This window comes from Phalacrocorax carbo, chromosome 2 (genome assembly GCF_963921805.1).
Source record: "Phalacrocorax carbo chromosome 2, bPhaCar2.1, whole genome shotgun sequence".
NCBI lineage: Eukaryota > Metazoa > Chordata > Aves > Suliformes > Phalacrocoracidae > Phalacrocorax > Phalacrocorax carbo.
Window position 1 is genome coordinate 37,413,255 of NC_087514.1, and position 26,554 is coordinate 37,439,808.

The window sequence follows — 26,554 nt, forward strand, 5'->3', positions numbered from 1 at the left end:
AAAAAGAAAAAAAAATCAGTGAAACACAAAACCCGGAAATCTTTTCTATTGTTATTTAGATAGAAGGCACAGACATTTCAAGTTTGTATTTATAAACTCTGATCTATGGAAGCATTTTGTTGCTATTCAACGTACTGATCACGAATGCACATAAACTGTTGTCCTGCACTGAAGATTCAGCTTGCAAAGTGACACCTTCTTATTCAGCAATATTTGCTTAGTGAAAAACAAACTTCAGAACCAATCCAACAGCAAAAAAAGAAGAAAAGTGGTCTTTTTTTTTCCCCCTGCTATCTCTTTCCAGCCAATAATGTTAAAAAAGTAAACAGGTCCTTTTTATGTCACCTTGTGTATTAACTCAATAGTTAATTACATTCCTGTCAGATACAGTGGGGCAAGTCCTCCAGAGGTAAATGGCTTCTTCAGACGTTATGATGGAAATATTCTAGTGAGTAGCACTATACAGGGCACCTAAAGTTTGTAGCCAGCAAATTTTTGCTAAACGAATATCTCTAATGTAGCCTATAGACCTCTATTACTAGTGATTTATAATATATGTTATATTGTTAAATTGCTTGCTAGAAAGCAGAAGCTGTATAACTTTAATGCATTCACTGTAACCATCATGAATCACAGAAGACATGGGAACCTCATGATACTGGTCTTATGAGAGATGCACATTAAGAAAAATCACCGTAAATTTTTCAGAAGTCTGAAAGCCCAAATAGAAGAGCTCTACCTTTGAAATATTTCTGGAATGGGACAGATCCGCTCAGCTCTCTCTCCTCACCTTTTTTTTTTCCACCTATAAGCATCTCTGTCTCACCTATTCCAGTTGATATCCTTTGAGTTAATAGTTAAATCTTTGTTGCTGTTGTATTTCAGCATCAAGCTTCACCTTCACCTCTGTATCACCTCTATTTTTTATCCCAGCCAGTGTTGTGTGTGTGGTACAATATTCAGACTGGGAGAAAAGTCTCTCAGCAGAGACCCAGAAGAAAATTTTGGTGCACCTGAGAATCAGACCATGCATTCAGAAGGTGGTACAACAGTACTCGGTAGTGACTAGAGAGGAAATAATGGGAAAAATATAAAAATCACCACTACCACCCCAAAATATTCTCAGAATACTTTTCTTCTTTCATAAGGTTAAAAATTCATCATGATCTAGCTGATTATCTTGAGGTGTAAAGGCTATCCACTATGTTTGTTCTGGGCATCACTGAATATAATCCTACTAGAATATTAAGTGTAACCTAAGCAGGAGGCCCTGCACACACAGTTCATCACTTCCATGGCATCAAAGAATACGGGATTCTATATCAGGATATTTAAAAATTTGTCTAAATCACAACCTAAATTCGAAGTCCAAGTTTCCATAGAACTACTGTATTCTTTTGTTGTTTTATGCTATTCTGGATGATTTCAATAGTTACGCATAGTTTTAAATATTCAGGAACACATGGTGTACATGATGGTTTAATTTGGTACTATTTAAACTATGAGAAGTTGTGGGGAAAGCCTCCTACCTAAAAGAAAAAGTTAATGTGTGTATAAGAATCTAAAAATGTTGGTGAAGAATGTTTTCATTTCAGTTACAATTACTGTGTCACCATATCTTATTTGCTTTCAATTAGTTGCATGGTTGAACATCGTCACTCAGTCATGTCTCTGGCTATTTATAAATATAGAATTAATGGCTATGAAGACCTGCTTTGTTAATCAGTGGTTATATTTTATTGCCTTAGTCATCTTAATTTACATCTCACAGGATTTCAAAATCCCATAGAAGCTCTGGACCTGATCATGGAGGGGTCTGAGAACGCCTGCAGTGGGAACCAGTGTGGCCTGCAGGTTCCAGGATCAGTTCCTAGAGATAAACACGCCCACTGTGTGATACACAGCTGCTGAGCCGAGAAGCCTGGGATTTCTCGATGGCATTTGTGAGCATCCCATTACTGCATTATCCAAGCACTCCGTAATCTTAAATGTATCTGTTTCCGCAGCTCTCCTGTGAGATGGTGAAGAAATGTTTTCCCTGTAGTGCTGACTGTAGTGCAGTCATATGGGAAGTCTTGACTGGAGCAAGGAGGTGAGACTAAATTCCTCTACCAGGCTAATCAACTAACTAGTGCACCACTTTTCTCACTGCAGTGTAACACCAAAGGAGCTGAGAAGAGGGCGACGACTTAGAGAATCTTTCATGTACACCTCATCTCTCGTTTGTACATACTCCTATATATTAAGAACAGCAAAACAGGCTGGAAAACCATGCATTTTCCTTCCACATGAGGAATAAAGTGTAAAGCATGGTCAAAATATTCCTCAGAATTAATATCCTCACTCTCAACACTTCTTTAGGTGAGAGCCTGCCCTTCACTAGTACATAATCTGGTTGCTTGTCAAGACCAAAACCTACCAGGCCTTCACGTGACACAGATAACAGGGCATCTTCTTCTTCTTTTTGGGAACAGATTGAGGAGGCGGTAAGGATTAGAACTAGAGGCAACAATGAGCAAAGAAATGTTGTCTTAGATCTGTAAATCTGCAAGGCAACAACAAATGCGGGACAGTTTTCCCATTAGTATTTCTTGGCCCTGAGTCAGTAAGTTGCTTCATTGCTATGTCAATAGCACATATACATGTATAAAAACATGGCCAAGTGCTTTTCTCACTGCAAGTAGATTTAAACAGTTGCACATTTGTCATTTTTTTTCTAGATGACCAAAAAAAGTCCTCTGTGAAGAAATATTAATCTTATCTGTATACTTCACTCAAAAAGCATTTACAGTTTTAATATTACTGTATCTTACCACTGATGTCACATTAGGCAGTTCTGTTTGTATGTTTTTGCTTTAGCTGTTTTCTTTTGTCATTCTGGTCTTAATACATAAAGCCAGAAAAAAATTTTCTTTCTAGTATTCTGTTTTTCTATTCCCTGACTATATCATTACAATCTTAATGATACTATAGCTCTACTTCCTAATAAAGATATTTTGCATTTTTGCAAGAAAAACAGTTAGATAGTTCTGGATCAAGTTACTGGCAGTAGAAGTGTGTGGCTGAAAAAAATCTCCATTCTCCTTAAACATCCATTTGAATGGAAATATTTGGAAGGGGTAAAGGAAATTATGACACATACAACCCTTTTACAAAACCCACTTCAAAAACATTCTTTACATGAAATGTTAGAAGCATTTTTATCAGACTATGCACGTCTTATTTTGATGCCCTTGCATAGCACCAATTCTCCACTAAGGCACAGTAACATGACCGATACTGGATAGAAAGGAAGTGACTTGGCTCTTACAGGAAAAAATACCACCTAAATGTGGGAAAAGGTTCATAAATACTTCCAGAGACTGGCATTTTGAAAGCTTAATCTTGAAATATTAAGAATACATTTATACAAGCGTTCCTGCTTTCAGTTTGGTGCAGGCTGGGAAGGAAGATTTTTGGATTAATTTTTCTTGCCCATCTCTCTTTACCTGAGCATACTCTCAGCACACTGCCCACTGAACTGCTGACTGCTGGTTCCTCATTAAGGCATGCAATGCGGAGGAACACACTGGTAAGAAAACCAATGAAGCAACCTAATCAGCAGCTGAGAACCCATTCCACTAAGTAGCAGGAGGAAACGAAGGTGAAAAACCTCATACTTCCTCTTTGGAGCTCTACTGGTGTGAACTAATTTAATAGGGGTGAACGGCCACAAAGGCAAACAAGTGCCTGTTGCTTCATGTAAGTGACATGGTAGGTTACAGATACATTAAAAGTGGATCCCAGACTCTTCACTTTCACAACTTCTAAAGGGAAAACTCCATGATCACAGGCTTTCTATTCTATTGACAGGCTGTAGAAAACCTTGCCCTGGATCTTAATCAATGCTGTATATAGGAAAACATAGAAAAGGTTTATGTGTGAGAGGGTGATGGAAGAGAAAACTAAAAGGAAAGGGCACTCATTTACCAGGTCCAATCAGAAATGTGCTGTGGGCAAGATAGTCACAAAATGGAGAGGAAATGAAGTGGCAAAGTCATGTCTCCCTGGAATATCTCATTCTGTCAGCTGTATCTATTGTAGTTAAAAGCTATTTACCCTAATGCATTTAGGGGGAAAACCCCTTATCTTTCAGCTAATAATCCCCTTCTACATAATCCTCTTTTCCAAACCCAGAAACTTGACAGCTTGAGAGGAAAAAAAGAGTTGAGAATGATTCAGTTTTGTTTCCAAAAGTGTAATATACTAATGAGATAGAACTAAGGTCACTGATGGCAGAGATCACTTGGGAGGGATGCAGAAGCAAATAGTTTAGCGCATGCTTCTTAGCACATAATCTTTGTGTGGGTGCGTGTTGGAACGTGTATGCATATGCAACACAGAGATCTACCTCTCTGTTAGAGGATTTTTCCCATGGGACTTCCCTATTTTTGGTAGGTATTTCCTTGTGACCTTTTAGCAGGAGAGAAAAAAAAGGCCTCTAGACAAGGAGATGAAAACACTTGACAAGATCCTGGCTAGAGAAAGTCTGTCTGGCTACAGATTCAACATGGCTTGGCTGCGTCCCATGTAGACAACTAATAAAAATGAAATATCACAGCACAGAAAGAGGAATCCTACAAGAAGATTGTAGTTTTGCTGTACACCTTCTAGCAGGACACTCAGCAACACCTTCTGCTGACAGACCAGTGGCTGTGCCTTCATTGTGCATACAGTGAAGTGAAGGGTGATATAGCGAACTGTAAAAAAATGTTACTTGTCACTGTATGTCTCTGTTCCTCAGCTTCCCAGCCTCTCCTAACAATCTACTGCCTGTGGGGATTTTCCAAGTTATTCTGTGAGACCCATCTGACCATCTACCAGGTTTCTTGAGTGGAAAAACCACTGGTCAGCCCAATACTCTTGACCTATAGATCCCTCAAGCAGATTCACTCTCCTAAGCTCTGTAACCTGGAGTGAAATGCTGTAATGCAAGCCCCTCTGGTTCTTGTTTCAAGATCATGCTCATTTCACATGAAGTGAAATGGGTTTTTCAAGCTCTTACACTTTCCAAAAATAAACTGGGATCCAAAAGCCTGTTTGGAACTGGGACTTGGATACGTGTGTGTGCAATAACGAAACTACTTTTCTAAAAATCCTGACCCCAAGGGTTAAGTTGTATTCACTTAATTAACTGAAGTTGGCTTTTGGAATGTCAGTGGATAATGTGCCAGGAAAGTCTTTGCACTGAGAGTGTCATTAATAGATTATATACATAAGAGACATGATTTTTAAGCTTCAGGTCAAAAAGCCACCTTTTCATTTTTCTTGGAACTTTCCAACTATTTTAACCATGGCACAAGTGATAACACTTTATTTCATAATAAATAGTCTGAAGGCATTCCTAATACTGACAAATATGAATTACATTTATGCATACTTCACAGTTATAGTTTTATTGTATGAGATACCATGACCCTAAATCTGTAGAGAAAAGGTATGTTTATAAATTTTTAAGAAATCTCTCTACAACAGTAGATGATGTAGTCAATGAAGAGTGAACCTCTAAAGTTTCAGGTTAGATAAACAATGTCCAAGATTTTCTTTTTTTTAAAATATGAACCTTTAGATCTGCAAAAATTGCTTGGAAACCTTCCAATATGAAGTCCTTCATAAAATTATTTGTGCTTCCTGCCTTTGGTAGACTGCGAACATCACTAAAATGATCGCTTGCCATTTCATTGAATAGAACTGGAAGGTACTGCAAACAATAATCCAATCCATTCTCTTCAACAAAAGCAAGATCACTCATCTAAATCATACTATTTCATAACTTCCACTTCTGTGGAAATCTAAGGCAGGCATTTTCTTGGCCCTACTCTAGTTAACCTCTTTAACAGCAACCTAGGAAAAATATAGATAAACCTAGGAAAAATTTAGATAAAGTTGGGAGAGAACATTAAGATGGAACTGGAGATAATGACTAGACCAATGGTATAGGACAGCCTGGATATCCTGATATGCTGTATGCAAGCAAACAATATGTGCTTTATATGAGGCCAACATCCAGCCACACATCTGGAGGGAAGATAAAGGAGATTGAATAATCTTATATTCATTCTAATTGTTACAAAAAATTATCCGAAGATCTGGTAATTTAAATATTCTGTAATTAAAATAAACTATGAGCTAACATGTCAAATAGTAACTAGTTCCAAACAAAATTCCATACAAAGACTCGCACGTGAAATAAACTTGATGCATACCAGCTGTCTTTCATTGCTAGCAACGTCTTAATTTTAAATCGAAATTTACCTCTGCCACATATATACCTGTTATTAAATCACATGCATTTGCAAATTGTTTAACCAGAAATATTTTATGTAAATGAGGTGACAAAATATAATATAGGTGGGGAAAAAATTAATCTCCGAGCATTTCAAGCTTCCTGCTCTGTGCTCTGTCATGTGGCTTTATATTTTTATTTGTTAAGTTGAGACATATGATTTGATACTCAGCCTCATGCCATAATTCCCACATCACAAGATCACCACACAACTCACTGTGACCTCCTAATTCCACCTAAAAGTCAGCCAGGCCTTGAAAGCACGTAACTAGTGCAGATCTTTTGGAATTGCTTTGGCAGAGTCGCATAAGACTCGCATAGTGCTTTTCTTCACCATGACCAGCTGCATACAGTGAGATTAGCTTCAAGTTTTCATAATTGTCATGTTCACATAAACAAAGGAAAATTCCAAACCACTACTTTTTGTTTAATGTATATCTTTCCCTCCAGGAAAAGTGCACTTTTATCTTGACATAACTCAAGCTTATAAAATATTCCTTTTCCCAGGCTCAAGAAAGGCTTACATTTTGTTCACAGGATATTATTCAACAACCACAAAACATACAATTTCTGGATGTCTTAAAAAATAGAAAGTTAAAAGTAGCACATTTCGGATTGAAAAGCTATCTGTGTAATCATTTACTGGCTCACTAAAATGTTAAGGGTCCTTGGGTTAGTCTTGAGCCTTTAAAGTTTGGCAGGATAGAACCTCCAGAAGATTTACTACAGCTTAATTATTGACCTGACATAATACTTAGGCTATGTAGCACATGCTGATGGCTTGTTTGGTTTAATTAATTACTGAATAAGCATATTATTTTTGTACCTTTGAAGATATTCTGCAGTTAATGTGCCTTGGTTAATTTTCATAGCATTGGACAGTAGTCTGTATGTCTTGCTCGTGAATTTATTATAGGTAAAACCTGCAAAAAGGGGAAAACACATTAATACTTAGAGCTGCTAGGAATCACGTATTTTAGTTGCAACACAAGCCCTGCTCATACTGTATTTAGAATTTGTTTTCAAAACTAAACTTATTAATTCCTTTTTACTTTGCTGAACCACCCTGCAGATTCAAGTTAATCCCTGTTTAATTACTTTGCTTACAAGTCAGCAAGATACCATAGTTCAAATAATTGAAACGTTAGAGAGCACACAATAATTTTTAAAGATTATGACTTCCTTGTGCTTTTTTCATTATTAAAGTACCTGTCAATGTGTACCTGCCTTTTCAGTGCCTTAATACAGCTGAGAAAACTTGTGGCAGATGTTGTTCTACATGAGGAGAAAAAAAAGTATAATTTCTACAATTGTAAAATAACTGTACAGAAATTATAAGATGTATTTTATTTAGCTGTCAAAATAGAATTAAAGTTCTTTCCTTTTGTATTCTCTGTGGGAAAGCTCTATCAATATATCAGAAATAATTATCTTCAAGTTAAGTGTAGTCTTACTGTTTGAGTAAGTCTTTACATCTCCAGCCTCAGATTCTAATGGATGGTTCAAATAGCTAGTTGTCCACCACTAAGTTCTGTAACTTCTCAGGATATTTTCTAGGAACATTTGTTATATTTTGATAGAATTTTCAGTTTTGGAGATGCTTGTCTTGGCTTTCATAATTGTTTGTTAATTTATTTGTTCTTTTCTCAAATGAGGTAATATTAAAATCAGATATAAATTAGCACAAACAACTCCATTTTGTCTTTAGGCAACTGAAATGTAACTACTAGTATCTACTATATTAATGTAGATTCCTCACTCATCTTCTTCCTTTGACAAGAACCAATCAGTTCATGTCTACTTTCTCCTTTTCTGACCTGAGTCACTATTAAGATGCAAGATCTCATAGCTGACTCCAGTCAGGAAAAAGTTTCGCTGACAGAAAAAGACCTCTGTTTTGTTATTTTCATGAACACAGAAGATATTTTGTAGACATGACCTGTAGTTTCACATTCCCTTAGCCTTGACTAGTCACAAGCTTCTGACAGAAGAGACGCCCCCTTCCCTTCCTGCCCTGGCGGCATGTCACTCCAGTGTGTGCCAGCACATACACTCCTGGGGTCGAGGGGAGCCAGGTGAAAGAACTAATGTGACCAAGTATTGATCCTGCCAGCCAAAAGCATAGCAGCAAGCCGGTAAGCAGGTTAATTTTCAGACAGGTCAGCTCTGTCATCTGGTTCCCTGTGTTGTCGCACCACTGCCTGTGCCGTCACAAGAAAGGAGCAGAACTGGGAGCCACCACCTCAGCAGTCAGCACATCATGAAACAGATGCCTCAGACAATGGGGGCACTAAAACCACCAGACAGGGTTTTCCTGCGTAAGTCAGCCTGTCAGTCGAAAAGGCCTCTCTCTAGGCTTTAGTTTCCTCTGTTGTGAAGTCTCTTTCCCTGTCAGTCTGTCTGCTCCTCTTCTTCGGGATATTTCCCCATCTGGTGCACCACCCTTCTGGAAGGGCCAGCCAAAGCCTGGCTGCCTACTGCTTACGCACTCTTGAACAGCTCTGGGGTTTGACTTTGGTTTTGGAACACGCACACTTTACTGTTTCTTACAGCTGTTTTATAAGGGCAGTGGCAAGGAAGTCTATGTGTTTTGAGGATAATGAACGCAGTTATATTCTTCATTTGAGAACTTCTGAAAGGTCAAACCCAACCTTATTAGGAAAACTCTGGTGACTTGCACAGACACCAGCAATGGGAACAATGAACACATATGGGGAGCATTATTTCATGCACAGCTGGGTACCTGGGACCAAAAAACCCAAAGAAATCCCAGGAAAAATTGGGGCATTTATAACTTCCAGGGAATGGAGTGGGAGGGAAAAAAAAAGAAAGAATGAACCTTCCCTTCAACAAACCCAAAATGTGGATAATGTAAATCAAGGAACCTGAAATACATACACCCCTAATATGCTGCTACAAAATGAAATATAACCTTTGTTTCTCTAACGCAGAGCAGGTCAATACAGTGGCATATACAGTGCTTGGAAGTGGACTCATTGTTTCAGTTAATCAGAAAACACTGTGAATTTTAAATCACCATCTTCTAGGTGGCAAAGGCTGTGAAGGTCTGAATAAATTTAAATAAAAAGCTGCCATTATTTGGGAACTTAACAAATTATCTCATAGTTGTTATTATGCTATAAATAAGTACTTGCAATACTACGGTCTTCTAAATCTTACCTTCTTCTGATGCAAGAAAGAAATATTGTCATTATTTTTCCACTCTTCCTCAGTTCAGTCTTTTTTTTCTGTAATAAAAAACCAATAGGAAGTTATAACAATTTCTAAGCAATAAATTTAATAATATTCTTAAAGAAAAAAACCCCAACAAATCACATGCATTTATCTATACATTATTTCTAGGAATACAGCCCAGCACAATAAGAAAGACATTGCATGGAATAACGTTTTTTTGAGCTGTCCTATAAGCCTCACTGGGACCATTGCCTTTAATTTCAGCAGGGAAGGGTTACAGCGTAGTACATTGCTACTGCAAATTTCTTCATTTATCAACAATTCTCTTTCTTCTTTAAGTCTTTTCTTGAGAAGGCTATACCAACAGTGTACAGTATCTACAGAGGGCAGTAGCTCTCTAAAGCTGCTTCTGCAGGTGCAAAGTAGAAATCCAGCATGACTTATTTAGATTCCAGCCAGTGAGTTCAGTTAAGCCTGCTTCCTAATAAATCAAAAAACAAACCAATGTGTTGTTAGGTTTTCTAGATGGTAGTGGCTGTAAAAACCAATAGGTCTTCTGGGATTTCACTTTGAAAATTTAAGCCCAGAATCTAGATTGAACACTCTTAAAGCACAACAAAAATACATAGCCATGAAATAATTGGAGAGGTGAAAAATAATGTTATTACTGTATTACATAATAAGTGGTTTTGGCTCTCTTTCTTTCAGAGATTAGTCTCTCCAGCTTTTAATAATTGTTTTTTTCATTGATCAGATTCCAATTTTTTAGCAATGCGGTAATAGCTAGGATAATCAGGCTGAAGGGTTTCTTTGTGATTCTCACTAGCTACCATTGAACCTTTTTGCTCACCATTAACGTCAAATAAAGTTATGGGCAACTAATGAAGACTTGCCTTTCTCTCTGGATACCCTTAGCACTCTTGGGCATGTATATTGCTTGGGCCAAGAGGCTAGGAATTAAAAAAAGCACTCTCAGTCAATCACACTCAACACAACTTTTCTGTCCCAATGGTCACATAAGCCTTCCATATCACAGAAGCCAGCAATGCTCTGCCAACCTTCTGAGTGCAATAACTCCTAAGTGACCAGTACGAAGGATAGGTGAGTGCACCAGGTCCTTTCGTACAGGAGCTGGTTGAATGCACAGTAGGGTTACAGCAATTTTTTCCCAAAGCAAAGCCTGTGATATAATGGAAGGCCAAGAAGTCACAACTGACATGCTTTTTCCATTTACTGTATGAACTAGACCAAGTCTCAAGCAGATGGTGTAATGAAAGATTAGCCACAGTATGAGAGGATGTGAAGAAGGGATAGGTATACAAACACTAGATGATTAATCAAATTATTCCCTCAATTTTGAAACATAAATGAAGTCTTACTATGTTTTGTTACAGTTACTTGTTGTAGTTACGTGGAGGAGTTGGCTGTGAGGCACAGGTCAGCTTTTTAGCCTCAGTTACGTGAGTGCAAATCCCACTGAAAGGGTGACTGCACGTAAATAACAAAGGATGGATTTTGGTCCTTAACTTGCTATAAAAAAAAGAGCGTTTTTTTTTCCTATTGTTGTTGTTATGGGAAACAAATTGGGAAAATAACTTTTGGAAGGAAAGTGTTTTCTAATGGCCAAGAATGTAACAGCAAAGAAAATAAAGAAAATAAACCATCAAGATGAAAGTAAGTTAATGAAGAAAACAACGGTTACAACAGCAAATTAAGCAGAGGGAAGATGCTTAAAAAACTATCCTCAAATCATCCCTGCTCACAATCAGTAAGATGACTGCATATGAACAACAAAAGCTCTTTTTTTCCCCAGTTTAAAATATCTCCTTCTTTCATTGCAAGAGATCCATGATTTTTTTTACCTCTTCCTTCTTCCTCACCACTGCACTTAAGACATTAGTTTCAAGTACATGTAGTAAGGTGAAATCAAGAATCACCTAATAGCACCAACTGAAGTGAAACTTTGGCTTTAGGACCTCTTTATCTACACATATGAAAGGGTAAAAATATCAGATAATGAAGCAAAGTGACGATGAAATAAGCCGTTGGATTATATACAGAAGAATGAATCCAATAGAATTGGAATAAATGGGAATCTTTCTATTTACTTCAGTGGGCATTGAAATAGACGATTACAGATCAGCAAAAGACACGTGGAGATGGTACCTACCATTGTCAAAGTTTCCAGATCCCTGTTTTCCACATTCATGAGCATATGAAAATTTAATACTTTCCAGTAGGTGCACAAACAAGTTCATTATGACTTAACATTAGAGAGGATATCATGCCATAATTATATTCTATGCAAAAAGGACCCGTTATTTTCTTTAAATGCTGCTGTGTTTAAAGAAATTGCAGGAGCATTTTCATTTTTCTTCTTTAATTTTTTTTTTCTTCAGGTTTCTGTGCACCATCTACTATCTAAATTCTGCATACAGCCTTAGTGAGGAACCTTGCTGCAACACATTTCTAACCTGTGGTACAGACAGAGATTTAATGGCATCCCATGATGGAAAAGGCTTACAGCATGCTGTAATGCAAGATTACTAGTTACTGTTCTGCCTTTGAACAGCAGGTGTTTAGATACTGCTGCATGCATGGCATATTGTTTTGGAATTTTGGGGAGAATAGGTGTATGTATGACAGTGAAAGAAATCCTTCCTAACACAGATACCCAGTAAAACACAGAAGGGTTTACTATGTGCAGGACTATTTCCATACCTGGTACACATTGGTGATAAAGAGTTTTCTGAATCATTCCAGAAGTGGCGATTCATGACTGTTACCATGTCCCTGGGCTGCAATGATCTTATTTAAGCTCACAAAAGAAACACAGTCACAAAGCCTCCAAGGAAGACCGGAGGGACTGCGGGGAGTGTTGTGTGTGATTCATTCCATCTCTGAGTCAGTCCTGAATTTACGTACTCAGTTTCATGCCAGAAGGGAGGTCTTTCAGAAAACAGGAAAATACTAGGCCTACATCTTTCTACAGATTCAGCCAGAGACATGTTCATTACTTCCTCAGACCAACGCTGTATAAAGATGTCCTTATGCAGCAGCTTCCCATTTCACGCAGAAACAACTTCATTCCAGCGGAGAACTCAGTGATTTCTGTGTGTATAAAATGCTTTTGCATTTCCAGGCTTCAAATATTCTATACACAAGTTACAAGTGCAAGATGACTGCAGCTGTAACTCACTGAAAACAGAATGACCTAGAAAACATTTTGGTGGCTGACTTCACAAATGCCAATAAATGGACGAGACAATCCAACTCCAGTTACCCAATACTTTTTTTGCTGGACCATCTATAGGAACAACTGCAGAGCAGTCTGAGCAACCACAGTTTATGTAAGTGTTATGTAAGTGTTGATTCTCCTCTGGCCTTGTATTTCTCATTGCCTTCAGCAGGCACTGTAAGTATTTCTGGATAAAGATATATCCTAATATTTTTTAGAACTGCAGTTTCATTATTGACACATAAGAGAGCTCCAGCATACACAGAGCTCTCCCACTGCCTGGCACTATCATGCTGTCTAGCCTGGCTCATAATAGATTCAGAAGACAGAGTAGTAAAAAGGCACAAAATGCCAACAACTTATGAACATTACTGACTTCATCACTCATGCAGCAATATTGCCAAAACAATGGAAACATCTATTGTTTGAAAAAAACAATGGATCAGCCTATGCAGACCAATACAACATCAATTTCTATTTGCAACACAGTGACAGCTAAAACTGATCTCATATGCCTCTAGATATTCAAAACTCAGTGAAATTATCTCAGCAGACTGATTTCTGAAGGGCTTCTAACACTTACTGCTAAAAATTCCTTGCTAAAAGAATTTCCATTATCAAGATGCTGGACAAGCAAGGGGCAATGCAGGACCAGTCAAAAAATGACCCCTGACCCCCATTTCTGGGTGAAACAGTGCAGAATAAAACTTCCTGGTGGCACCTTTTTGACGTGTGAAATACTGCTTTTAACAGTCACGAGCAAAACCCTTAAATTAAATAAAACTAATCTATATACATCTCTTTTTCCTGAGACAATAGACTCTGCTCATTTAATATTTCATCATGATTTTGGTGGATATGGCTAAAAAGTTGCCATAGTATTTGATCCTCCATTTGGAAAAATGTGTTAGCCTGATGTATGAGTCTATTTTGCTACATTGTAAAAATGCACTGGCTATAGGGTTCAAGTCTGCTTCCAAGCACTTAGTTAGCTAGCTGGTGACAAAACTGGACACAACTCTTACACTTCAAAAGAACAATGGGCAAATTCTGCTTTTTAAATTACAAGTAGAAAGCCAAACTAAAAATTTGACCATTAAGTGAAGTGAAGCAAAAATAAAATAAAGCCAAAATAGTAGGCAATAAAAATATAATATGCTAAAAAAAGATAAAAGATTAAATTCAGCTCTGACATAGCAAGTCACTTTACATTTAACTTGTAATTATTCCTGCTTTGATTTAATCAAAAGGTTTGATTTGGTAAGTGTACCAATACTGAATAGATGTATAGGCCTGGGGGCTATTCCCATTATCATTATTCCAGTGGAATTAATCGCTGAGGAAAGTGGAAGCAAATATGACCAATCTTAGAAACAGCAAAAAGGTGGCAGAATCTTCTTAAAATAGACTGAACCTGACAGGCACTTATTCCTCACAAACAACTTTTACACAGACTGTTATATCTCCTCAGGGTGTAAGGTAATTCTGTGTTTCTGCTATGTAATTGTGGGAGAAGAAAACAAATAATTTGCATTTAAAAGGATACCTATCTCTGTTTAGGTGTTTGGGAGACACTAGAAGCCCCAAAAGAGACTTAAAATGTTAACTGATACTCAAAATACATGAAGGGAAGGGTGGAGCAGAAAACTTCTTAGATGTGACTTGATGAGGGTTAATGAGCCCCCAATTACGTGTATGCTTCCTTAGTTGATTAAATATCAGCATCTCCCTCTGCCTTACTGTTCTGGCAGACTTGCTTTTTCAGCAGCCAAATACAGCCTTTTGTTTAGTGAAAAACACAAACTACAGAAAAGGTTGCTTCAGAGAGAAAAATAACTCAGGGGTTTAATAAAGCAGGCTTTCCCTATATTTCAGCACTTAAAATAACAAAGTCACTGTGACTTGAAACCTGAGTACTCCTTATTGCCTTCTGAACATAAAGAACAATGTCACTACAATCAATGAATCAAAAAGCAAGACGACCCTAATTTATATATTTAAGGAGCAATTTAGGAAAGTGAAACATGTGAAGGCAAGGAAGAATATTTGCTGGAAATTTTTCCTCTTTGATTTTAAGAACGCATACGCTTACGTGAAAAAGAAATTAAAATAATGATAAGCAATAAATCTTTTGTGTTATCTTGTTAATGACATTGCTTTTTTAACTTTTTATTTTTTTTTTTTAGAAATGTGGAACCATTCCATAAACACAACCGAGCTCTGCCTTCTGTTATGGGTTGCAGCACCATTGAAGTTTGAACTCATTTAAGCAGTTCTGTTGTGCTTTCAATTCCCCCTACCTTCTTTTTTCTTCCAGTGGATTGAAATGTGACCAAATAGCAGCATGACTGTGAATGGAAAAGATAATTCTCACACAACATTCTTCTCAGTGCTTTGGGGAAAACATACACATACAAATGCATTTGCTCATGTCTGAGTCAAGATGGGAAAAAAAATAATAAGGCAAATCTATGAGAAATTTTTCTGAAATTGGAAACACACTTAAAAACTCTCCTATGTATTTGTTTTGTTTAGACTAATTAAGACTTCTGCTTTATGTTACCACAATAGACACTAAACATTTGCAATATATTTACTGAGGTTAAAGGAATTATGGGATGAATTTGTATCTATTACACCACTATCCTTAAGCAACACTGCTTTAGTAATCCGTTGGAATACATTTTTATCAGTCAAAAAGATGACTTCTCTGTCTAACCAGAGACATTTTGCGTCCTTAATATACTATATAATACAGAATGCTAGTAAATTTTGTTTCTCAGGAAAAGAATCCCCTTTTGCTGAAATATATTACCATATTTGCTTAGGTAGATTAAAGATGGGGGCAAAAGCACTTGTGGATTCGTCAGCATCTATAGCTTGCACTGCTTTTCTTGTATGTGTGTAATTTATTACACTAATGGTTGTCCTTACCATGAACTTAAATAACGGGCAATTCCTGAAGAAAAACATGTCCAAAAAGTGAAAACTAAGTTAAATATTCTAATGCAAGGGATACAGGGATTTACTTTTGTTGTTGTGCCTCCCACGCACATACACAGAAGAAACATTCACTTCCTTTATTAAAACATGATGGTGGAACTAGTTCTTACTAACACAATTTTCTTCCATGTCCTACTCACAAAATCTAAATTAGATTAGGGTCAAGCTTCAGCTGCATTAAGTCTCCTCTTCCAAGGAGATTTTTTTTAAACATATATCTTTTGAGTTTCTCCAGCAACATGAAGGAGTGAAAGCTTTTTGTTATAAAAGCTATTTTAGATCTTAGAAACTTGGGCCTACTTTCTTTTATTCAGCTTTCGTATTGCACATTGTTAACATGTCTTGAAATGTAAAAGCCGGAAAATTTGTATCAGCAGTCTTCCCTTAAAATGACAGTATACTGGATAGCACAATATCAAGACACTAGTAAAACTCAAGGTCCTGACGCATGCTTTGGGAAATTCGTACTCTGTTAAATCAAGAAGTTAGTTCTTCCAGCTGTTCCATTTTTCTATACCCCATTTCTGGCCAAGGTAACTGACGGTCTAACAGAGACAGCAGAATCAGAGGTGTGTTCCAATGGGAGAGCTTCCCAGTGCTTCTTGTTTATAGCCCAGCATATTAACTACCATTTAAAAATGGCTACTTCAATTTACATCAAGATGCAGAGCTATGGACTGGAGTAGTCAAGGAGATGCTATGGATCACGTTCAGCTTTATTTGCAACAAGCCCTCTAATCTCCAGGAGATTAATGGAGCAACAGGTGGGAGGAGTGATTCTGAAACTGCTCCGAGGCATCAGAGATCATGGATCAGTGCAGAATAAAGATCCATGTCGAGGCTCCAAGCTGCAAATGAAGAGTCTAAGATGGCATTTCAGACCCATCATCCTGCTGAGCAAAGAGTAGACCTAGCTAGCCTGCAAGAGAGAAACTTCTGCCTTCTCAGAGCTTGGGAGTCTAAATTATCCTAACCACGAATAGATAACTCATTGTCTTGAGGAGGTTCTAGAAGATGCTCAACCATTATATGGCCAAAGCTTTTGTGGTTGAAAGCACACTGACAAAGAAATTAGAGATATCCTCCAGATGAGGGTGGTCACACACATGACTCTTCTACAGGAGTACCTTTACTACACAGCTGCAAAGATGGTGTGTGTCCAACATTACAGTTATTTTAGGAATGCTGAGCCAATTTCAATGCATCTATATAAGTGAGTTTGCACTGATTTAAAAGGTCAATAAATGTCATTGTAGACAAGCCTTCAGTTTCAAATACGTTTACAGGTTTGTGGTGATGACTGCTATCACATATTGGTTACCTACGAGAAGCTACAAGAGGATGGATAAGTGAAGATGGATGAATAAAAACTGAATTGGACTATGCTAGCTGGCAACTCAATTGAGTGAAAAGGTCAAAAATAGCTGTAGAGTAACCAGCTTTTAAGGAAATGTTACTGAAGTTTAGGTTATTTTGGGTATTTTCAATGCTAAGCCTTATAAACAAGTAGCAGAAACAAGTTTTCCCCTTTACCCCACCCTATAAAAATCCATGGAAGTTCCTTTCTCCTTATTCCCTCACACTGTGATACCGTGACAAAGATAGTTCAGATGCAGATTGAGGTCCAGAAAATATGTATTCCACTCTAAATTTTCAAGAATTGGCTGAACGGTGCAGGTAGTCACATCACATGGATAATGTACAGGTCAACAGTTGATCTTCTCTCTTACCTGCCAAACAACCTTCTCACTAAAAAAGTGATTCAAGTATTTTGCTCCAAATTTAAGCTTCCTAGAATACTGCCAAAGGTTGGTAGTAGTGACATGTTCCTAATGAAATGCTTGGCAATTGAATGAATTGAACATTCAATTCCATTCACAAAGTTCTTAAGCTCAGACAGCAGCGTGCTTTTTAAGAGGGGAGGTATGAGCAAACCCAGGTAGAAATCAGACAGGCTGATGGGGAAATGAAATTACCCAGGATAATCACTAAACTAGGATGGCTTTGGACTTTGTACATTTTAAGTTCAGAAATTTCAGCTGTCTGTTAACTCCTTATCTGGCAACAAAGAGAAGTTTAAACTAACTTTATAAGGACAATATATGCATCAATAAAATATGCATGTTGAACTAAAATTAGATTGTTTTAATTAACAATTCTAAAGTTGCAAAGACATATAAGAACCACCGCTACTGAGAACTGACAATCAAGTTATAGGAGGAACTTCAAGCAATATGAAGATGAGGGAAGGCAGCATTGCCAGTGCTGCTAAAGAGCAGCAAGAAACTCAGAAGAAACAATATCACTGATGATAAGAGATGCCAGATTTTAAAGGCTGTTTCAGGGCTCCAGACTGTCGGCTGTAGTTGTTTGAAATGGATCTATTTCAGGACACCCAAAGTTCATGTAAAGTCCTCTCAAACTTTTGAAAAAGGCAATAAAAATCCATAAATGAAATTAAAGACTAAGTTCAAAATAAAAATCTTGCATGGTTTTAGCTTACATGTTTTAAATAGTAATCTTCAACACACTGTTTAGTTGGGCTGCACAGAAAACCACTGAATTTGAAAGAGATTCTTTGAAGGAGATCTTCTTAAAGATGTCTATTGTGACAGACCTGACCAAAACCAGAAAGAAGACTATCCCATGTGAGTATGTTTTTGAGAAATATTTGTCCTGCAGCTCCCTGTGACTGGAAGAGTTATTTAAAGGTGAGTTAAGAACAACTAAATATATTAGGAACAAATTGCAAGCTGGAATGGAGGGTTGCTTTAATATACTGCTTTTTATAAACAGCCAGTTTACTCAGAGATACTGAGAAGTCAGGACAAAAGTCAAGAATAAAACTTAATTTAAAGTAAAATAATGAAAACAACAACTTGGGAGCAAAAGTTCTGAGCAAAATAACAACCATTATCAAGTCTGAGGATGACACCAAACTGGGAGGAGCAGTGGATCTCCTCGAGACAGGGCTGTCATTCAGAGGGACCTAGGTGGGCTGGAACAATGAGCCATTAGGAACTTATGGAATTCAGCAAGGACAGATGCTAAGTCCTGCTACTGGGAAGAAAGAGCTCCTTGCAATGATATAAGCAGGAGATGGACTGGCTGGGGATCAGCTCTGCTGAGAAGGACCATGGGGTCATGTTGGACAGCAAGCTGAACCTGAGATGGCAGTGTCCCCAGGGAGCACAGAAGGCCAAGAATATCCTGGGCTATATTAACAGAAACATATCAAGTGTGTTGAGAGAAGTAATCATTTTCCTTTACTCAGAGCTCATTAGATGGCATCTACAGTACTGTGCCCACTTTTGGGGCCCACAGTACAAGAACAGCAATGATAAACTGGAAGAAGTTCAGTGGAGGGCCATCAAGATAGTCAAGGGATGCCCTGCAGCCCTGGGGTTGCACTGGGGTTGTTCCGCCTGGAGATGAGCAGGCTTTGGAGAGACCTCACAGCAGCTGTCCAGTACCTGTAATGAAGTTATAAAGAAGATAGAGCCAGGCTCTGTCAGGAGACAGCAGCGCATGGCAGGAGTGCAAGAGATAATGGGCATAAACTGAAACAAAAGAGAGTCAAACTGGATATAAATAAAAGCAAGCCTCTTCTCAGGGACAAAGTCAAGTAGCAGAACAGGTTGTCCAAGACATTGTGCACTCTCCATCTTCCGGAGTTTTCAAGATCCAACTGGAAAAAGTTCTGAGCAACCTGATCTGTTCTCATAGCTCAGCCTAGTTTGAGCAGGACCTGTGACCTTCCAAGGTCCCTTCCAAGCTGAATTTTCCAGTGATCATTCTGTGAGTATATTAAATGTTTAATATGTTTCTGAGAATCCTGGTTGAGAGTGTCTTCTCGTCACAGGAAAGGGTGACTTTCCTTATTCTTGACAGCGGGATAAAGAATTTACTTGAACATCCCCATTCAGATTATTTATGGAAAAAGATAGTGGTAATCATACAATTGTGTTTTGTGGGGCAAGAAATGGCTCAATTAAACGGAGAACTAAACCAAAATGAAATTTGAGGTTGAAAAATGGCTGGTTCTTTCCCTGCACTACACAGTCAGCTCTCACACTGTCTCTGCACATTGTGGTGGCTCTCATAACAAAGCTCCATGGAGCACAATTTGCTGTGGCATGGACACATCCCAAACTGCAAGACTCTGCAGTGGTTACTACTGGGACTGAGGGCAAGAGAGAGGTTCAGCCCTAGCTCTTCTCCTCTCAGGAGTGTGACAACTGAAGAACAGGACAGCCTCTCCATTAAAAGCAGCAGTGTCCTGAGGGCATAGATCCCACTCCCTCTGAAGCTCTTTTACAGGGAGACTGCCAAAGTATTTTGGAGTGAGCACCCCAAGGGATGGGAATAGCCCCCTTACTAGCCAAGAGCATTCAGTCTCACACTGTGAATGTTAGAGTAGCACAAAAAATGCTCCAGTGGAGATGGATAACATGGCAACATTTCTAGGTTTTTGCAGAAGGAATGAACACAGTATTCATAAATTGCAAATGTAGCAATTCTTTATGTTTGTTCTTAATGCCAGTAAAGAAGATGCCTGGGAGGAACCCATTAACCAAACTGAGATTCGCTCCTGAGATTTGTTAATCTCTAGCAAGAGGACTGGCAAAATCATCACTAGCAAAATAGAGCTGGAGACATGAGAGGAAGGCTTGACACTTTATCATCATTGCCACAAGCTATTAATTTCTCTCTGAAAATCAAGTTTAATAATTTGATTTGAGGAGAGATGAATGCCCATAGCAGGGAAAGTAAACATGAACTATGGAAAGTCTTTCTGGTTAAGGTGGAAAGGCTGCAGCCAAGATATTCCCCACTTAACCTTCATCAAGGAAAAGGTCAAAAAAGGCCAATGTGTTTAAGCAGGGCATAGGACAGAACAGAACAAAACTTCCTATGAAAAAGATTAAGTTCACATTCTTTTGGCTTTCATTAAAACTATTCCACATCACTCCACACTTTCATTTAAAGCAGTTTCCTGACAGCATTGAACACAAATCTTAAGTAGGAAAATCAAAAGATAAAAGTGTAAACAGAGAATGGCTTGTGTACTGTATACAAAATAGGGAAAAATATGAAGGGCACATAAGAAACAGCAAAAGAGAAATAATACCTATAGCCTTTGCAAATTATATAATACATGGTGCCCAAGGTAATCCTCCACCCCGCATACTTCCATGTACATGTACTTTAAGCTGAACAGTTCCCAGGGCATATGTGGCTTTACCAAAGTAGAAGATTTTTGTTTTACATGAAGGCTTCTAAGGAAGAAAGAATTTTCTTCCAGCACTGCAAAAAAGTAAAACCAAAACTAAGGTCTCCAGGTATGTAATTTCCAAAGTGCTGAGAAACCAGATTAGCTCCTCTTTGGCACTACCACCTCCCCATGTCCATTACAGCAACTATAAGTATTGGATGATATAAAATGATACATGGCAAATGCCCTAGAAATGTTTGATTCTGCAATATTGTGCTCAGGATTTCTCCTGGAAGAAAAGATAAGTATACATTTGAGCAGACTGATATGTGGATGGATCAATAGATATGCGCAAGAAGCATACTAAAACACCACTGAGAGAGGGAGAGAATGTATTTTCTTTCCATCCTCCACTCACCAAATCTGGTCTACATTCCTTCGGGAGATCTATCAGCCATGATCCAGACTCCTACTCTGTCTGTTTTAGAAGCTGCCTAGTCACTCAGACTCATTTTTGAAGCCTGTATCTACAGTGTCAGCATGGCAGTTTATTGCCCACCTGAATTTTCATCCTCCATTGTTCAATAGCATTGTTCCTATTAAGTGTGGATGTCAATGATTCATGATGAGGCGGGGCAAAGAGCTTCTTCAAACAATGAGATTGGCCCACGCAGAGCTTTGAAGCTAAGGGCTGAGACATGGGAGCCTCATTTCATACCAGATGTGACTCAGCAAGGTGTCTGGAAGAGAGGGGTGGGGCGTTCTTGGAGACCTGCTCTGCCTTGTGTTAGGCTCTCATCCAAGCTAACTGCTACACTTTTTCTAAAGATGAGTTGTTTGACAGTAAGGTATGACTTCAAAAAAACCCAGATCCATAAATGCATCCATTACTGAGATCAATTCTAAACTGAAAAGCCCAGCATATTCTTCTATTGCAGGCAGGGAAAAGTGGCAGTTCTTGCAGCTATAGGTGGTTGGAGACTAAAAACCCAGTGAATAGTTTAAATAGCTGCCAGATTCAACACACTGATGCTCCATGTGTCTGCCTCTTTTCCAGTGTCATGGTAGCATTGGTGTCACAGTTCAGGCTTCAGTACAGAGCTGTATTAGTGCAGCAAATGTAGAATGGCTGAATCATAGTTGCTCTTTATCTGAACTGTCTCTGACTGAAGGGCAAATATTCCTGTGGAAAATTAAAAACTTGCTCCACACTGGACTTTGCACTGGAGCTCCTGAGGCGTGTGCATGCACTCCATTAGTTATCTCTAGCAGAGGAATGAAGCAGACAGGTCACAGCAGTAGCGTCACTCATCCCAACTGGAGCTGCTGATGCCTGTGTCAATGACTTCAGTGAACAGTGCAGAGTATGTAGAAAACAGTTTTATTCAGAGCAACCTTGAACCAGTACCCAAAGAGAACCAACAGAAAGTCAGCAGTGTGGTAGGTATACTCCTGAGTATGACTGCAGAAGTCACTCAACACGGGGTGAGTTCAAGCTTCTTGGCACAGGTTTCCCTCCAATAATCCTGTGGGTTTCTGACAACAATCAAGGATTCTTACTTGGCACACAAAAGGAGCCATAAACAAAGCATGCATGGTCTTCTCACACTACTTGTGCTGTCCAGCAGCCAGAAAGAACAGTGAATCCTCCAGGCTTACACACAAGGTAGACAGGGTGCCTCAAAAAGGACAATTGTCAGGACATAGTTGCACAACGTCATTTGTCCAAGACAGCATGGACCTCAGTTCTAGCTAGCCATGCCTTCTTTCACCTGGCTTTTCCAGCCCATGCTGGCAAATATTCTCCACTCTAAAGGAGTCACAAGATCTGATAGACATTTTTTATGTTAAAGGTAGACATGGTACAAGTATCTGTAATACAGACCTGTTTCTTAAGATGTGGTTATACTGCTTCTCAAACCCTTCAGAAGTCACTGAGGTGCAAAAAGGTGCAAAATTTGTGGAGGGGAAAAGTTTGTCGAGCAATTTAGGGAAAGGGAAAATTGGATGTGAGCTGCAGAGCTTGGAAATGACCTGAAAAAGGGATGTACCTGCTTCAACACTCTTACGGCTGCTTGTGTTCCTATGTTGAACTCTTTGTTATTTTTTTGAGGAACCTGGTGATCCCTGACTACACATACATCAAAGCCTCTTCATTTTACCCTTACTCACTTCAGAGGATCCATGCTTTACAGGAATTCTCCATACCAAGTAGAAGGGAACCAAAAAACTAACTTAGCAGCCTTTTGCACTTCGGAGTTGAGTTGCAGAGCAGTAGAGCACAGGAAGCCTTCCTCTGTGAGCCTATGTAACAGCAATAGACTGAAGTTTACAGTGAGATAAGAAATGTCAACCCTCTACTGATATAGAGATAAAAGAAGCTACTGGAATGCCTGGCAGATAAACCTGGGTAAACTTCAAAACATTTTTATTGGTCTAACTGTGGTAATGGTCTCCCTAAATCCTACACGATAGTGGCCAAGTAGTTACAGTCTCAGCTCATAAATTGGCTCTAGATGTAAAATAGATCACAACAAGGTAAATTCACGTGTGCTTTACTAGGGACACATTCAGGAATTCAGCTATTACAGCAATTCTTTTCAATAAAATAGTGAGGATTTACACTAAGGGTATCTTTGCTAAAAATTAGTACAAAAGTTGGCTTAATGCATAATTCTTTATTTCTTCCAAGTTATCAAAACTCAATTATTATTCTAAAATCTACTATTTTTAGCATTTTTGCAATCCTTGGAAAAAGTGACAGTTAAAAGGTATCCTGTGCTGATTATTTACAATATGTTTGGTTTATTATTGCACTACTGTTCTCTAATTTGTGACTGGCATGCCCTGAGGCGGCTGAGTCAGTGGGAGATAATCCTCAAAAGATTTAGCATAGCTAAATCCAGAAACACGGGTACTGAATCTTTTACAGTTCTGTCTTTCTTCCGTTCTTTGTCCAACATCATACCCCTGTAATATCCATTATTCTTCACCACACCTTTAGTGCTTGCAGGCACCAACAACATCTCTGATCCCCCTAAGTTTTATCTGCCCCACAGGGCTTCGACACATTTCTTCAAGAAACAACAGTGGGTGACTTTTAAAACATTTTCCTGCAACTTAAATGATTTAGAAAGAAAAGGCTGTGCATTTTTTTTGTCAGCATAACTCAGCACTGAAACGGATGACACTTTGAATGAGTACAGTGTTCCATTTCTACAGTCAGTACCTCAATTACAGTTAATCTAAAATGGTCATTCTAGTCTCTTCAAGTGAATCGCAGCTCCTGCTGTTCAAATGAAAGACCTGCTTCATGCTTTCTTCTGTGGAAAGTATAGGAGACACCTTAAAGAGCTGTGCAGGAATTGCATTACAGCTGTTCAAATACAGACAGTGTTTATCCATGGCATCGCTCATCTGTGGGCCAACCAAGACACTCAAGATTATATCAAGTCCCTCCAGCTTAATGTCTTTAGCAATCCTCATAAAGCAAGTGGGTAAGCTCCATCCCTGCTTGTGCAACTGAAAGAGGCAGGTGCCTTTGAAGGTTTCCAGGAGGAAATCCTTCCTGCCTAACTGCAATGCCTAGAGGCTTTCAGAGGGACTCTCTTCATTGATCAGAGAGAGCATATGCCTTTAGGTAGTTGCTGTATAAGTATTTAAGACCCAGGGGCACCACAAGCGCCTTGGCTGTGCAGACCCTCAGAATCTCACTCATCTTTTTTAAAGCAACAGCTCAGCAGGCACTTCTGTTTCTTTCCTCTTTTCTCCCCACACTTCTTATTAGCTTCTCTCCAAAGCTTATTTATCTTTTTAAAAATTCAGAAACAGTAAGTGGGGCCTTTCTGCATCCTGAGTGACACTGCAGCAATCCTCTCCATAAAAACAGACACGCTTTCATTAAAAGCACGCACATTTAGCCTTCTGCTCATGGCAACGCTGGCACAGTCACACGTCTCTGTCACCACACCTTCTCCTGTAGTGTGATAGTGAACACAGCATGTAGTGAACACAGTGCCCTTGTTCACAGGGTGAAGTGTCACCAGGTAGCTGAGTGATCTTATGGCTCACATCTCCCTAGAGGGGTGGCCATGTTTTTCCCCCTCACTCCAAGCCACCAGCTCCAACAACTTCCCTTGCATCGCATGGAGATTCTGTCCACTTGCTGAGCTGAACCAATCTCACTAGGCCAGCAGCAAACAGCTTCCTGCTGCTCTGGTGAGCTCATTCAGCATGCCAGGAGGTGAACCAAGAGCCAAACCTGGCACAAGGGAGGAGATGGGAACATACTGCTAGAGGCAGAGGATGGGAGGATCAAGGATGGGATTCTCCAGGGCAGCAAGCTATTCCACTGGCTGAGTGGAGTCAAGGACCCTCATCCTGCATTGCAATAGAACCTCTTTAACAAAATGGGAGTTATCAAATGATCAGAAATTCCAGGAGGAGTTGTTTATGGTAAACCTCAGGAAAAAAAGTTGGGTGGTTGTTTTTTTTTAATCGCCAGGCTTAACATACACAAAACCACCTTATTCACAAAGTCTGCATGCATTTACAGATTTGGGATTTCTGTTAGTTTCCTTCACATTTCTGGAGCTGCATGCAAGTCAGCTTCCTCAGCAACCTGGAGGATTAGGTTTAAAAAGAACAGAAAGGAGAGATCTGAATTTCTCACGTTGTATCTTGCCTCTAACACTTGAAGCTTTGCAAATGAGGCTAAATATCATGAGACTACTGATAAAAGTCAGGGGAGTTGGCAGCTCTGCAGATATTTATGGGCTTGGTAATGTATTTTTTTGTTTTTAAGTGAAAACAGACAAAACAGTGCACATGTTAGAATAATGAACATCTTGGCACATTGCAATTACAATGCTGGAACAGACCACTATTCTGGTTTTATGGATGCTTTTGAGAAAAACAATCCCTATGTTCAGCTCCCTGTTACATTTATTCTCCAGAATTCTAGTGCCAAAGGCTTCCCCATCTTCTCTGTGGGCTTTCCAAGCAGAGTTCACCTCCTGTGAAGCACCACAAAAATACAGCTGCTGTGGAGCAGCTCCTCTTCTTGCTAAGATGGGTTAATCACATCACAGAGGAATGGCAACACACAATGCCATAATTACACTCAGACAGCATCAGGAGAGATATTTTTTTTTCTTAGAACATAGAATTACTGACTTCCAGTGTTTTTCTTCCATTTAGAAACTCCATGAAGCATTCTGTGGATAACCTAGCATTGATCTACAAAATAGTTTGGATTTCCATAGCACGGTACCACATCTAGTGATCTTCCAGAATATGATGGTGGTATCGTCATGTTAGCCTGTGACAAAATTGATGAAAAAGCATATTTTTGTTTGGAGTTCCAGCAATATTAGCAACTTTGCAGAGAGCTATAAACATTAAAATGTAGAATTATAGTCAATTGTAAGTTAATTTTTGCTATAAAATAACTCAAAATTTTAAGAAACTCATGATAAAATCCTGCATGAAAAAGTCAACTCTTAAAAAACCATTTCACTGTAGCCAAATCACCAGTGATGGTTAAGGCCAGAGCTCCAGGATTAACAGAGCACACCCA

At 38.8% G+C, this 26,554-nt stretch overlaps 1 protein-coding gene across 4 annotated transcripts in view; it reads right to left on the reverse strand.

The window, feature by feature from the left end:
* SULF1 (sulfatase 1) overlaps positions 1 to 9,584 on the reverse strand; it is a 103,039-nt gene extending 93,455 nt beyond the window's left edge. For all 4 annotated transcript variants that reach the window (XM_064442575.1, XM_064442576.1, XM_064442578.1 and 1 more), the window contains exons 1-2: positions 9,506 to 9,584; positions 7,152 to 7,248 (exon numbers count right to left, since the gene is read on the reverse strand). The gene's annotated coding sequence lies outside the window, so the exon portion shown is untranslated. The remainder of the gene's footprint in view (positions 1 to 7,151; positions 7,249 to 9,505) is intronic.
* Positions 9,585 to 26,554: the final 16,970 nt, after the last annotated feature.